Source organism: Chiloscyllium plagiosum, unplaced genomic scaffold (genome assembly GCF_037043375.1).
Source record: "Chiloscyllium plagiosum isolate Xiang-an unplaced genomic scaffold, Cpla_swu_hap1 HiC_scaffold_22, whole genome shotgun sequence".
Lineage (NCBI taxonomy): Eukaryota > Metazoa > Chordata > Chondrichthyes > Orectolobiformes > Hemiscylliidae > Chiloscyllium > Chiloscyllium plagiosum.
The window spans coordinates 31,370,206-31,378,288 of NW_028270160.1; the positions used below are offsets into that span (position 1 = coordinate 31,370,206).

Here is an 8,083-nt window from a genome sequence, read left to right on the forward strand (position 1 = left end):
TTACTGTGTGGCCCCTTATTCGAAGACTATGCCCTCTAATCCTACATTTTCCCATAACCAGAAACAATCTCTCAGCATCTAGCTTGTCAGGCCACCTTAGAATCTGATATGTTTCAATAAGGTTGCCCCTCAATCTGCTAAACTCTAATGACTACAGTAAAATAAAACAAAGAACTGTGGGATCAAAACATTAACTCAGCTTTCTCCCCACAGATGTGGCCAGACCTGCTGAGCTTCACCAGCACATTCTGTTTTTGTTCCAATAAATACATGCCCAAACTACCCAACCTTTCTTTGTAAGTAAAACCCTCCACATCTGGGAACAACCTCATGAACCTTTTCTGGACTCCCTCCAATGCCAGTAAATCTCTCCTTAGATAAAAGGACCAAGACTGTTCATGGCACTCTAGGTGTAGTCTGACTAATGCCTTGTATAAATTTTAGAAAGATTTTTCTACTTTCATATTCCATTCCCTTTGAAATAAAAGCTAACAGTCCATTCATTTGCTATCCCTATTACCCAATGAACTTGGATGCTTGTTTCTATGATTCATACATTAGGATCCCAAATCCATCTGAGCTGCAGCTTTCTGCAGTGTCTTCATATAGATAATGTTCAGCTCTTCCATTCATCCTATCAAAGTGCTAAACCTTATGTTTTTCACATATTTTATTCCATCTGCCAAGTTTTTGCACACTTACTTGATCTGTCTACATTGTTCTGTAGACTCCTTGTGTCATCCTCACTACTTGCCCTCCCACCTATTTTTTGTACCATCCAAGTCATTAGTATATATTGTAAATAACTATAGATCCAGCACTGGTTCTTGGGCATTCCACTAGTCACAGTTGGTCATCATGAAAATGCTCCCTTTAGCCCAACTTTCTGTCTTCTTTTAGTTATTCAATCCCATTCCCGTGCAAATAAGATACTACACCCCAATACCATGGACTCTGATCTTATAAGGAGCCTTACTAGCAGTACCTTATTGAATATCTTTGGAGATTGAAATATTTAACATCACCTGGTTCCTCTATATCTATCGTCCTTGCTACCTCCTTAAGCAATACTCATGAATAAAGCCATGTTGATCCTGTCTGAATATATTGTTTACTTTTAAATAATCTAATATTCTTTCCTAATGTCAAATATTAAGCTAGTTGGTCTATACCTATTCCTTGTTCCCTTCCTTTTTGACTAAATATATGACATTGTCAATCTCCAATCTTCTGAGACTTTTCTTAAATACAAGGATTCTCAGAAGATCACTGCCAGAGCATTCACTATCTCTGTAGAGGACAATTTCCTTTAAATCCTATGATGCAACCCATCAGGTCCAGAGGGCTTATTCCATTCACTTCTTAGTTTTGCGAGTACATTTTTCCTCTAGTGATAGTTATTTTGTGCCATATGCTTTTGCTGTGTAAGCTTACATAACCCTGCCTCCCCTTCTAATTAGTATATAATCATCTCTATAGCCCTAGTTATTCGACTCACTCAGACACTGGTCCCACTGAATCAGTTCCCTTGTACTCCAGTCCTGGTTCCAGAACCCAATAAATTAAAATCCATTTTCCCACATCAATCTTTGAACCACATGTTTAGCCTCTTAATTTTATTTGCCATATGCCAATTTGCCCATGGCTCTGGTCATAATCCCAAGATTATTGTTTTGGAGGTTCTGCTTTTTAGTTTAGCACCAAACTATCCAAAATCTTTCAGCAAAACATCCTTTTCAGTCCTATGAATGTCATGAGTATCAATGCCGATATAAATTGAAATTCTCCCCTCTTACTCTAAGTTCCTCTCCAGCCTTGAGAAGTTGTCCTTAACACTAACAACAGGAAGATAAGACAGCCCTTGGGACTTATGATCATGGCTACAGTATCTAAAATTGTCCATGTACTCATCCCGAAGAAGGCCAATTAACTAACGGCTGTTTCATGGAACCTTGTTGAAATAGGGCTGAGAGGTAAGGAACCGCAGGTGAGAAGGGAGTGTTTAAGAGTATGTGCTGTCAGCAGCCCCATCAGGAGATTGTGAAGGCATTTCAAGGTGGAGACGTCCTCTGAAGACATGAGAAAAAAAGACTAAAATAAGAGTTGCAACAGTTTGTCAACACATCATTTGGAGGGGATCCACAGCATGTTCTACAACCACAATTATTGCACCTGCTAGAAAGATTCCACTGCTGTGACCAATCTACCACGAAATGTTGATTGAATGCCACTAATTGTATAAGTTAAAGAATCACACAACACCAGGTTGTAGTCCAACAGACTTATTTGGAGACACTAGCTTTTGAAGTGCTGCTTCTTCATCAAGTGGTTGTGGAGCAGAATCATACGAAGCAGAATTTATAGCAACAGGATTGCAATGTCATGAAATGTAATATTAAACAAACTTAGCTTGAGTCTTTTATCTCTTAGAGTGATCGTGTTAGTTTTGGTTCCTTCATATGTAAATCCCAGAACTTTGTTAAAGTTACATTCCCAAGATAGCTTTTAACAATAGGTGCCCCTGTATACACACACACACATATGTTTGTGGGGTGAATTTGTACTTGCAGAATTACATTTTATTTTGCTTAAAACTGCATAAATCCATGTAAAATTCTATATATCCCACTTTAGAAATAGAATCAGTCTGACCTAACATTGGGACAAAGACAAACTTTAACTTCTCAGTTCAGATAATGCATTGAAGGTGTGATGACATCTATTGTTAAAAGCTATCATGAGAATGTAACTTTAAAAAAGTTCTGTGATTTACATATGAAGGAACCAAAACTAACATGATCACTCTAAAAGATGAAAAACTCAAGCTAAATTTGTTTAATATTACATTTCATGACACTGCAATGCTGTTGCGATACATTCTGTATCGTATGATTCTGTTCCACAACCATCTTACGAAGAAGCAGAGCTTCAAAAGATAGTGCCTCCACAGAGTCATAGAGATGTACAGCATGGAAACAGACCCTTCGGTCCAACTCGTCCATGCCGACCAGATATCTCAACCCAATCTAGTCCCACCTGCCAGCACCTGGCCCATATCCCTCCAAACCATTCCTATTCATATACCCATCCAGATTCCTTTTAAATGTTGCAATGTACCAGCCTCCACCACTTCCTCTGCAGCTCTTTCCATACACGTACCACCCTGAGTGGAAAAGTTGCCCCTTAGGTCTCTTTTATATCTTTCCCCTCTCACCCTAAAACTATGGCCTCTAATTCTGCACTCACCCACCCCAGTGAAAACGCTTTGAATATTTATCCTATTCATGCCCCTCATGATTTTATAAACCTCTATAAGGTCACCCCTCAGCCTCAGATGCTCCAAGGAAAACAGCCCCATCCTATTCAACCTCTCCCTATAGCTCAAATCCTCCAACCCTGACAGCATCCTTGTAAATCTTTTCTGAACCCTTTCAAGTTTCACAACATCTTTCCAATAGGAAGGCGACCAGAACTGCATGCAATATTCCAACAGTGGCCTAACCAATGTCCTGTACAGCCGCAACATGACCTCCCAACTCCTGTACTCAATACTCTGACCAATAAAGGAAAGCAGACCAAACACCTTCTTCACTATCTTATCTACCTGCGACTTCACTTTCAAGGAGCTATTAACCTGCACTCCAAGGTCTCTTTGTTCAGCAACATTCCCCAGGACCTTACCATTAAGTGTAAAGTCCTGCTAAGATTTGCTTTCCCAATATGGAATATCTGGTCGGCATGGACGAGTTGGACCGAAGGGTCTGTTTCCATGCTGTACATCTCTAAATTAAATAAATTTATTTAAATTAAACTCCATCTGCCACTTCTCAGCCCATTTGATCAAGATCTCATTGTAACCTGAGGTAACCTTCTTTGCTGTCTACTACACCTCCAATTTTGGTGTCATCTGCAAACTTACTAACTGTCTACTTATGCTCACATCCAAATAATTTATGTAAATGACGAAAAGTAGTGGAGCTAGCAATGATCCTTGTGGCACCCCACTGGTCACAGGCCTCCAGTCTGAAAAAACAACCCTCCACCACCATCCTCTGTCTTCTACCTTTCAGCCAGTTCTGTATCCAAATGGCGAGTTCTGCCTGTATTCCATGAGATCTAATTTTGCTCACCAGTCTCCCATGGGGAACCTTGTCGAACGCCTTACTGAAGTCCATATAGATCACATCTACCACGCTGCCCTCATCAATCCTCTTTGTTACTTCTTCAAAAAACTCAATCAAGTTTGTGAGACATGATTTCCCATGCATAAAGCCATGTTGACTATCCCTAATCAGTCCTTGCCTTTCCAAATACATGTACATCCTGTCCCTCAGGATTCCATCCAACAACTTGCCCACTACTGACGTCAGGTTCACCGGTCTATTGTTTCATGGCTTGTTCTTACCAACTTTCTTAAATAGTGGCACCACGTTAGTCAATCTATAGTCTTCCTGCACCTCACCTGTGACTATCGATAATACAAATATCTCACTAAGAGGCCCAGCAATCACTTCCCGAGCCTCCCACAGTGTTCTCGGGTACATCTGATCAGGTGCTGGGGATTTATCTACCTTTATGCATTTCAAAATATTCAGCACTTTCTCCTCTGTAATATGGACATTTTTCAAGATGTCATTGTCTATGTCCCTACATTCTATATCTTCCATGTCCTTTTCCATAGTAAATACTGATGCAAAATACTCATTTAGTATCTCCCCCATTTTCTGCAGCTCCACACAAAGGCCGCTTTGCTGATCTTTGAGGGGCCCTATTCTCTCCCAAGTTACCCTTTTGCCCTTAAGGTATTTGTAAAAATCGTTTGGATTCTCCTTAACTCTATTTGCTAAAGGTATCTCATGTCCTCTTTTTGCCCTCCTGATTTCTCTCTTAAGTATACTCCTACTGCCTGTATACACTTCTAAGAATTTACTCAGTCTATCTGTCCATAGCGACATATGCTTCCTTCTTTTTCTTAATCAAGCCCACAATTTCTTTAGTCATCCAGCACTCCCTATACCTACCAGCCTTTCCTTTCACCCTAAGAGGAATATATTTTCTCTGGACTCTCGTTATCTCATCCCTGAAGGCTTCTCATTTTCCAGCTGTCCCTTTACCTGCAAACATCTGTGCCAAATCAGCTTTTGAAAGGTCGTGCCTAATACCATCAAAATTGGCCTTCCTCCAATTTAGAACTTCAACTTTTAGATCTGGTCTATCCTTTTCCATCACTATTTTAAAACTAATAGAATTTTGGTCGCTGGCCCCAAAGTGCTCCCCCACTGACACCTCAGTCAGCTATCTTGCCTTATTTCCCAAGAGTAGGTCAACGTTTACACCTTCTCTAGTTGGTACATCCACATACTGAATCACAAAATTTTCTTGCACACACTTAACAAATTTCTCTCCATCTAAACGCTTAACATTATGGCAGTCCCAGTCTATGTGTGCAAAGTTAAAATCCCCTACCATAACCACCCAATTATTCTTACAGATAATTGAGATCTCCTTACAAATTTGTTTTTCAATTTCCCTCTGACTATTAGGGGGTCTATAATACAATCCCAATAAGGTGATCATCCCTTTCTTATTTCTCAGTTTCACCCAAATAACTTCCCTGGATGTATTTCTAGGAATATCCTCCCTAAGTACAGTTCTAATGCTATCCCTTATCAAAAACGCCACTCCCCTCCTCTCTTGCCTCCCTTTCTGTCCTTACTGTAGCATTTGTATCCTGGAACATTAAGCTGCCAGTCCTGTCCATCCCTGAGCCATGTTTCTGTAACTGCTATGATATCCCAGTCCCATGTTCCTAACCATGCCCTGAGTTCCTCTGCCTTCCCTGTTAGGCCTCTTGCATTGAAATAAATAGTTTAATTTATCAGTCTTACCTTGTTCTCTGCTTTGTCCCTGCATGCCCTGATTGTTTGACTCGCCTTTGTTCTCAACTGTACCAGTCTCAGATTGAAATCTTTCCTCACTATAACCCGGGGTCCCAACCCCCCCCCCCCCCCCCCCCCCCCGCCCCCACCTTACTGGTTTAAATCCTCCCGAGCAACTCCAGCAAATCTCCCTGCCAGTATATTAGTGTTCTTCCAATTTAGGTGCAATCTATCCTTCAAATAAACCTGTTGGACTATAACCTGGTGTTGTGTGATTTTTAACTTTGTCCACCCCAGTCCAACACTGGCACCTCCAAATCATGAATACTGAATAGATGACCTGACACACCACTCTAAAACAACCCACCTCAACCTGCCTTTAAATTTAACTTACAGTGATTGATAAGATTCAACCTATGTAGGCTGACATTTCAGTATAGTATTACATGGTTAGAAATACTGCTCTTTGGATGAAATATCGAAGTGAGGTGCTGTCTGAATGTTTCTGATGGATATTAAAGATGCCGTATTACTTCTTGAAGAGTTTTGCTGGTTAAAATTTCTGCTTCAATCATACCATCAAAACAGACTCATCAGTGTTTGTGCAGACTTGCAATGTATAAGATTGCTATTAAGTAATAAAAACACTAGGATGCTTCTGAAAGACAATATAATTGGTAGACTTAATTTTTAGGAAGTTACGAATCCAATGATGTTTACTAAATTGCCAGACTCTGAACATCCCAGACGTTAGTAATTTTTAAACAAAGTTAGAGCTGTTTTAAGCAACATTCGTGTCGCTATTACTCGAGCCGCAGATACTGCACAAGGCTCTATTTACAACAGCGTAAGGGAATAAAACCAACACGTGGAAAAATAGTTTAGCATAATTCAAAAGGTCAGTTTGTCCGCACATGTAAATAGGACAGCTGTTTCCACAAGGAAGACACATTTATTCTACAGCCCACGTAAACAACATCCAGTGTTAAGAAATGGATCAACTCGCAAATGTGAAATTAATTATATGCCCGACCCAATTCAAGTTCAATGGTAATAACGTAATGTTTTAGTAGGTTTTTTTAAAAAAAACATATATCGATCATAAATATGAATATTCTAATAACCCACGCTGTCTTATGTTTAAGTCCCCAGCACATGGCCACATGTATCGTATGGGAAAAGACGGCCGAAAAATCACGTGTTAAATCCTTACAATAACTTCGAGTAGGGGTCTTGGGGACCGAACAGGAATGGTACTGGAGTCCTCCCCAGTAGTAAATTCAAAATGTGTGCTGCCACTGCTGCCTTTAATCTTAGAACAGTCTGGATAACATCAAACCTTTACGCTGACGTTACACTGTGTCACCTATCACTCGTGGAGCTGCAAATGAAACGGGAATAATCCGAATGAATCAAAGAGTGATACTTACAGCTCAGGCGTTTTTCTTTTGCAGTTGCTCAGACTGACGGGTCTCAACTTTTACCACATCTTTTAGCGGAGACGGCCAGTGCTTCCTCGCCTCTCCGTGCCGGCTCTTGCCCTGCCCAGCCTGGGCCAGCTGTCACCTTCCATTCACCAACTGTGTCGTTTGTAAACAAGGCGCCACGTGCTTCCCTCGACAGTTGCCTGGCAACTAACCGTGTCCCGCGTGCTCCTCTCCGCCAGCACGCGTTATAACGGTCAAACTGGTAAAACCCAACGTTGTGGCGACGAAGACGCCGAAGCGAGGTGAATTGAATTCAGTAGGTATTGAGACTGTTGCTTTTCTTGATCCTTATTCTGCATGACTTACAGTGTACAGGGTGCAATTTCTAAGTTTGCAGATGACTCAAAACACGGAATTATTGTAAACCGTGGAGCGTTTAGGGTGTAGGTTTGCTCGCTGAGCTGTGGGTTTGATATCCAGACGTTTCATTACCTGGCTAGATAACATCATCAGTGGCGACCTCCAAATGAAGCTTATCGACAAACCTCAGCAGGACGTAAACAGACCGTTAGACTAGATGGTGACTCATGTGTTCTTGAAGTTTCAGATTTAATTTTCCAACAAACTTTAAGGGAAGATGTTTCTCATTGCTCTTATACGCACCATCAGGGTAGGACCCAGTTGCAGTGACTAGGTGTGTATATGAAGGTACTGTAGTTGATGTAATCTACATAGACTTCAGAATGCTTTTGATAAGGTTTCAAATAACAAACTGGT

At 40.8% G+C, this 8,083-nt stretch overlaps 1 protein-coding gene across 3 annotated transcripts in view; it reads right to left on the reverse strand.

The window, feature by feature from the left end:
* Positions 1-7,464, reverse strand: part of LOC122561162 (uncharacterized) — a 249,582-nt gene extending 242,118 nt beyond the window's left edge. For all 3 annotated transcript variants that reach the window (XM_043712662.2, XM_087998928.1, XM_043712663.2), the window contains exon 1: positions 7,310-7,464. The gene's annotated coding sequence lies outside the window, so the exon portion shown is untranslated. The remainder of the gene's footprint in view (positions 1-7,309) is intronic.
* Positions 7,465-8,083: the final 619 nt, after the last annotated feature.